Here is an 8108-nt window from a genome sequence, read left to right on the forward strand (position 1 = left end):
CCTTAACTCTATAGATATCACTCTTGCAAGACCATCAGTGAGGTTCATCTTCCTAAATTTATCCAGTTCTCCTTGCTTATCTTACTTTTCCTATCAGCCACATTTGACACAGTTGATCCCTCCACCATCATTAAAACATTTCTTCATTTTGTTTTCAAGGTTCTTTGATCTTCCCCTGTCTCTATCAACTTGTACTTCCTTGATGATCTCATGTGGTCTTGGGTTTTAAAATAGCATCTATATTCTGACAACTTCCAAATTCACAGGTCTGTTTGAAATTTATATTCTGTATTCAAATGGGTACTCAACAACACCATTTGTATAGCTAAAGGGAATCTCAAATTTTCATTTCTAAGACCACATTTCTAATCTCCTTCCAACATAATAATTCTGTAGTCTTCCCTGTCACAAGGAATAGTAACTCCAGCTTTCCAGAGACTATAGCTGTTGACAAATGGGCATTTTGTGTCAATCACATACAATGCCATTTTTTTGAAGTTGAAGAGAGATAATATAGTTCCTTTTACATAAAAGGCACTCAGTGAAGATTGACTGGTTTATTATAACTCTGACAAGTAAATTCTCCATTGATGAAAATAGGCTTCACAAAGAAAGTTTTATGTCTGTTTTGTTCACCTCAATATCACCCCCAGTTAGAAGACAGGTACTCTCCAATGTTGTATGAATGAGTGATGATGATGATGATGACCTTCACTTTTTAATGGAAATATTTAAGAAAAATTTACTTACATGTAATTTATTTTCTATCAGCACAACTCTCTTCTCTGTGACAACCTAGTGCAAGACAACTGCCTTTTCAATATTTCTAACCTTCAGATATTTGCATATATGTGTATTTTTCCCCCACAGTCACCTCCTTTTCAATCAACACTTTCTCATTGCCTTTAAGTATTCCTCCATGGCATTCTTAATTTTTAATTTTCAGTGATGCATATGTATGTGCATAAATTAAAATATTCATAGGCTTATGTATTCATGTGCAGTTTAGAGAATAAAAAAAACTAGGGGGACAAAGTATTCTTTAGGAGTAGGAATAAATGCCATTTGTACCATCTTTTGAACAGGCCATGGGATTCACCTTCCTTTTAATAAGGAAAACCAATGAAAATTGAATTTGGTGCCATAGGGGAGAAAAACTTGTCACCCCGCAATGTCTTTTTGGCATATGGATTTATTTATTTATTTCAAACAAAACATTCAAGGTCCAAAAGACTCAGCATGAAACTTTGATCTCCCTCAACTGCCGAAAAGAATGTAGAGAGAGAAAAACTGTTCCAGGAAGGGAGTTATTACCATAGATCACTATAGTAAGAATTAGTTGTGGGACACAGGGAAGGACTTAGCTAAGGCTATTGAAATTCCTCTCTGTGTCACATTGTCTCTGGCCCAGCAAACATTGGTTTACCAAACATTTGCTACTTCGTCTCTTTGTAAATTGCCTTCCTCCACTTTGAGGTCCCAAATCACTACCCCCAACATCCTCTTTTTCCTTTTGGCATTAAAGGTGAGCTTTTCAGCCATTTTTCTGAGTTACTAAGATTTTGGGGATCTCTTCCATGTATACATGTTATTAAACTTTGGTTTTCATTTCTCCTGTTAATCTGTCTCATGTCGATTTAGTCCTTAGCTCAGCCAGAAGAACCTAGAAGGGTAGAGAAAAATTTCTTCCTCCCTGACAATGTCTTTTGAAATCTTCTGAGAGGGAACAAAATGAATTATGTGAAATGTTTGTTCATAGTCTTATTTTTTCATAAAGAAGGCAAGATAAAGTACTCTAAAATACATATTAATAATTTTTGTGTTGGATTAATGGACCTTTAAAATTCTCGATGCAATGTCTTCAAATACCTTATTTTTGTCATTCTAATTGCTGTTATTTTGGTTTTAATTTTATGTAGATGACTTATGACTTAATGTAGTCAAGTTTTCAGTATACATGGTTTCTAGTTTCTGTGATATATGTCATAAAGGCACAACAACCTCAGGTGACCATTCACCCACACTGTCTACTAGTACATTGATGTTATCATTATATTTTAATATTTTATCTTTGCTCTCACTTGAAATAAATAGTGTGGTATACTGGCAATCAAATTTAGCTTTGTTTCATATGGTTATTCATTGCTTCCAACTACAGTTGCTAAAGAAAACCTTTCCCTCTCACTGATTAATCATCATCTTTACCATGAATAAAATTGCCATATATAGCAGGATCGTGTGTATTAGTATTCCATTTCTTCTTTTTAAACATCTTTATTGGAGTTTCTTTTTGCAACTGTTTATATCTGTATTAGTTCCACACTATAGTTTTTTGATAGGCTTTGGATTGAGTTTGTAAATTTAGTTAAGAAAAACTAGCTCTTTATGTCTTTTTAATCTTCTATTACAAAAACCCATTAAGCAGAAGTAATTATGGCTCCACCCATATAATCTCAAATCCTTTTGCCAAGGGCATGTTTTTACTTATTTGAGTCTGTCCCAGTTTCTCTGTGTTGAGGGGCTTTCTTCAGTCTGCCCGTATCCATTGTGGTTGTATGTTTTGTACAACTGAGCAGGAATTTATGTCACAACTGGCAGATTATAACTGAAGCCTAAGAGGTGAGGGAGTATTAATACTCAGGTCTCTGACTGCTGATTGGGACAATTCCAAGGTGAGACCTGCACTGTTTCCAAAGTACTCTTGTATGATTGAATCATGGGTAACCTCTCAGGGACTTTAACTGATATTATTTCCTTGCTTGGCTGCTTCTCATCCTGTTCTATTTTCTTTGTCCTCTATTTGTTTTCCTGGGAACTAATAAATTACTTCCACACAAATCTCCCTCTCTGGGTTGGCTTCCAGGAAGCCCAACCTAAGACATATTATTAAGGAATCTATTTGTGGTGATACTGATATCAGACAAAATATTAAGGCAAGGAAGAGTTTTTTATTAATATATGTTATAGTCAACAAATATGTAACTTATCAACCATAGTTATTGTCAGACTACTGAGATTTTAGTCATGTTCTATAAACTTTGGATATAAGAGGGAAGACAATAGGTGAAGTTTCTGCTTTCATACATTTTCCATTCCATTTGGGAGAGGCATAAAAATAATTAAATACATGTATACATGCATGAATACATACATACTTGCATAAATTATGAACAAAAGAGGCAGAAAAATACCCTAGTGATGAGTGCTATGTAGAAAATTAAAGTAGAATGTTGTAGAAAAGACATGGGACAATGCTTCTGATTTAGTAGTCAAAGAAGGACTCTCTAAGGTTATATTGAAGTTGAATTCTAAAATGACAGGATGAGTCTAAACATTTGAAGATCAAGGATAAATATATTCCAGCCAGAGGGGACAGCTGGTGCAATGGCCCTAACACTGAAAAGAATTTTGCCAGAAAAATTTTAAAGTGGCCAGAATGTTTTGAATAGGATGAGTGACAAGGGAAATTTTTTAAAATGAGTGAGAAATCATCTGTGTCATTATTGATCAGGACCCTGAAACTCATACCAAGTACCTTTTTGTGAGTATGGTAGAAATACATTAGATATTTGAACAGAGAAGTGACTTGATCTGATTTTAATGAAAAGATATTCTAAATATTCTGTGGATAAATGGTTCTAAAATAATGTATTAGGTTTGGTTCTTTAGGAAAAAAAATAAGAGAAGCAGGATTGAGCAGAGGGAGGATTTAGACTGTGATAGTGTTGCAGCAAAGGCTTCAGACAATCCCACATAGAACTTGGGAACTGGCCCTTCTCGGTCCTCCCAAAGTTAAAAAGGGGTGTTTGCACCTTTGCACTCTCAGAGCAGACAGCTGCAAAGGCAAGGCCGCTACCTTTGGCTAAAGACAGTGATAAAAACGGAACACAGTGATAAGCCACCCCTGGCCCATGTTCCCAGCAGCTGGGGAAAATAAGTGCCATAGTTAAAAGGGGAATCCAGGCAGCAGACCAAAGCATGTGCTACACTTGAAAATAATGGATATAGGGAGACTATAGTGACCTAGGTAGGGGGTGATAGTTAACTGGCCAAGTGCAGTGTCAGGGTTAGTGGAGACAACTATTACATTTGAGATATATTTTGAGCCAAATTCTAACTAATTTGCTGATAGATTTGGCAGCGTGGATAGAGAAGAGAAAAGAGACAAGGGTGACTCTTAGTTTTTCCTCTTTTTTTTTCATTCCTAAGCAATAGAATAAATGATGAGGTAGTGATATGGAAAAAAATGGCAGAAAACAAAAGTTGATGGAGGAAATCAAAAATTCACTCTAGGATATGTTGTAGTTTAGATCCCTATTGTATATCCAATATCAAGTATTCAGTGTATCATGCAAATCTTGAATTTAGGGAAGCTGTTAAAGATATAAATGTGGGAATCACCACATACAAATGGTATTTAAAATTATGGGACTGGATAAAATGACCTAAAGCAATGCCTGTCAAGCTTTTTTTTAATCCACGGTAAAAAACATTTTATGGCTTAATCCATATTCATGTATAAAAACTGAAATAAATTTTTCACAGAATTGCTTGCCCCGGTTATGCAGGGTTGAATATTTGAAAGGACTTATAAAGCTTCACCAGTTGAATACTTATTAAAGCTTTAGTAAAGTTTTAAAAAATGCAGTACAACTGGAGAAAGAATGCAAGGCAATTATTGGTGACCTGAGAGATTTCCAGCCATAGTTCCCCAGAGTCCTTTCTAAGCTGCACAGGAGGTGTTTCATCTTTAGTTTATGAACCATCAAGATATGCACATAGAATCTGTTTTGGAGAAGCCCAGGAAATCGTTTCCATTCCCAGGCATCTCTTATAACTCGCTGGTCACTTTCCCAAGGCAAATTGTATAAGCAGTGAAGCCAAGTGTAAGCTATCAATTTATATATTGGTAAATAATGTCAGTAAGCTTGTCCTGGGTGCTTTTGTTACCTAATCAAACTTGGGTCCCCTTGCCTGCAAGCACTGCTGACATCTGTTGTGCTGAAGGAAAGTGTAGCATTTATTGCAGGATACCAAGCAAGGCGTCCAGGGCAACTAGTGCTCAAAATACACAAACTCTCATATGGGTTTCAGGAAGGCATTTTTAAAGGCTAGGTAAGGGAGGGGAGTCAGTATGTGATAAGCTAATGCACAGTTCTCTGATTGGTTGATAGTTAGGTAACAGGGTGCTCTCACATCATCAATCCTCAGGCTCTAGTAGGTCTGGGGAGTAAGTGCTCAAGATCATCAAGTAGTTAATTTCTTCCATTTGGAGGTGGTTTTAGGATCTGTAAAACAACTCAGGAAATGTGCATCAGATACTATTATCTAGGTCCTTCAGAGAGGAGCTAAAGCAGAGGATATGGGGGATGGATCTGTCCCAGGAAGACCCCGTAGGGCCCTGCTTGGTTACACTTTCAGGGAATTTTTCACCCTTAATTATAGCATGGTATATATTACTAGTTATTAAAAACTCATCCTGATCTTGACCAAGAGTTAATACAAGATGTCAGGCATCCTCAGAAATAAGCATGGAGCTGTCCCAGGCCAGTTGTAAAATAACTTTTTCTCATGCACTTACTATGCGTGATGTTCACTGACATTTTCAATGCAATTCTTATTTTATTTCATTACAAGCAAAATCTGGTCATGATCCATTAAACTGATTTCATGACTTTGATTTTAGGCCTCAATTTGAAAAAAACCCCATTGACCTAGGGAAAATGTAGAGGAAGAAGAGACGAGAACGTGGGGTTGGGATCACTGGAAATACCACCAACACTTAAAGTTTGGGAAGAAAAAGAGGAAATAGGGAACATATTTGAGAGAAAACTAAGGAAGAAATACAAGAAGACTGCGGTGTCCTGAAAACAAAGAGAAGAAAAAAAATTCTGGAAGGAAAAATGATCAACTGAGTTGAATGTTATTGTGAGACATAGGAATTCATAGACTGAAAAACGAGCATTAACATAAGTGAGAAAAATGTCATTGATGATCTTGCCCATAATTGGGAATAGATGCCTGTCTGGAGTGGATTGAAGAGAGAATGGTAGGTGAGAAATCAAATACAGGGGCAAAAGGCAACATCTTTAAAAGTGACTTGCCCTAAAAAGGATCAAGAAACAGAGAAATAATTCGACTGGGTCATGGGGATCAGAGAGTGTATTTTAATGGCCTAAATAACAGTGTGCCTATGTGATGAGGGAAAAAATCCAGCTGAAGAAAAAATTTGGTGAGTTAAGAGATAAAAGGGAATATTGCAGGAAAGAACTGGAGAAAGCAAAAGAGGGTGTTGGCCAGAGAACAACGGGAGGGTTTTTACTCTGTGTGAGAGCAAGGATAGTTTATCCATTTCAGTAGGAAGCAGGCAGAGTATTATGGCAACAGATGTAAAACAGTACAAAGGATGGTATGAAAATGAGAAAATTCTCTGGTGACTTTTAATTTCACAGGTGTGCTTACTCCATGAGAAAGACATAGAGACAAGGAGTGTTAGATCTGAAGAGAGAGGTATGATACAAAATATTTATCTGAAGAGAGTGGGATAATAAAAATAAAATGAGTTTCTAAGAATCAGTGAGGGCCCATTTGAGATTTCTTAACGACAGACCAGATGATTGTATGTTTTTCTACAGCCATTTTCAACTTTTTGGCCATAGGTAGAGAGTTAGTCAAGGGCTGTTTGCAACTGGGGTTGACTGTCTCCTGGGGAAATGTGGTAGAAGGAGAGAAAAGTAAGAGTTAAGGACGTATGTACAAACATGAATAGAACTTTCCAATCCGCATTGAACAAGGAGACAAATGAGGACGTGAGGGTAGAGTGGAAAAGGAAAACTAATGATAGGGTACAAATGTAATGGAACAATATATAGAGTGGGGATTTTAAAGCAAGTGAACTCTGAAGACAAGAGGTAGGCAGAGAGTAAACCCCTGAAATAGAGATTTGGGGAGATAGTACAGTTATTGGTGCTCACAGCAGCAATAGTATTACTATTGGATAAGATAGGGTGAAGGAAAATATAGTTGGAATTGAGGTAATAAAAACATGAGAGCTCAGAGCGCTAGAAAGATTATCTACATGAATTTTGACATCTCCAAGAATGAAGACTGAGATGAGAGAGTGGAGGACAAGCAGAAATGACACTACTCTTATAGCAGTGGTGACCCCTGACTTTTATGGATGGATGTAAGTTTTTGCCAGCCTCCAGCATAAGAGCCTCCAGACTGATGCCTAAAAATCCTCTGCTTTTTTGATGCTGGCAGCTGAGATACTCTGTCAAAGTTTTCTTTAGTCATTTCACTTCCTGATTCCTGAAAGTAACAAGATTTCCATGATCTTTGCTATTGTGTCCTCCAGTATCAACTTTGTGCCTCTTCAGCACTTAGGTAGTCCTTCTTTGCCACGTCCATATATAGATGGGCACCATTTTTCTAGTCCTCATTTCATGGAAGGAGTAGCATTTTATGATTGCTCTTTATGCAGGTTTTTCAGTCCTGTTCCCTGAATTTCCAATGCAATGAGTTTCCTGAAGGGCATGATGAGAACACTTCTTGGCTTTCACAACTCTCATGGAACCCTGTTGACTACAACATAAAATTGAAACTCCTTAAATGAACATACAGGTTACATGATCATAAATTTCCATCTCACTTTTTCACCTCTCATTCTCTTATATCCTTTCTACTTCACTTTTCTGATTCCCAGTGTGAGTGAGAATCTTCATTGATGTAACTGCTTTCTAACCCACTAGCCTGACTTGTGCCTCCTTCCTTTTAGACATATTTTTCCCTCCTAAAATATACCATCACTTTTATTACCTGACCAATTCCTATCATTCTTTAAACCCCATTCAAATGTAATATCATCAATTAAGCTTACTCTAATTTCTCTATACTAATTTCTCTATATATAGCTTAAAATGTATTATTATTCCTGCTTTTGAAATAACTTTCATCATGATATATTGATTTACAAATCTGTCTTGTTCTCTAGCTTGCAATTTTATCCGTGAAAGCCTTTTTTTTTGTCGTTTTGTTTGTTTGTCTTTATATTTTCAATAAAATTCCTAGAATATAGGAAGTCTTTAGTAAAAATGATTGCTGAATGC

This window comes from Mesoplodon bidens (genome assembly GCF_964165515.1).
Source record: "Mesoplodon bidens genome assembly, chromosome: 16".
Taxonomy (NCBI): Eukaryota; Metazoa; Chordata; class Mammalia; order Artiodactyla; family Ziphiidae; genus Mesoplodon; species Mesoplodon bidens.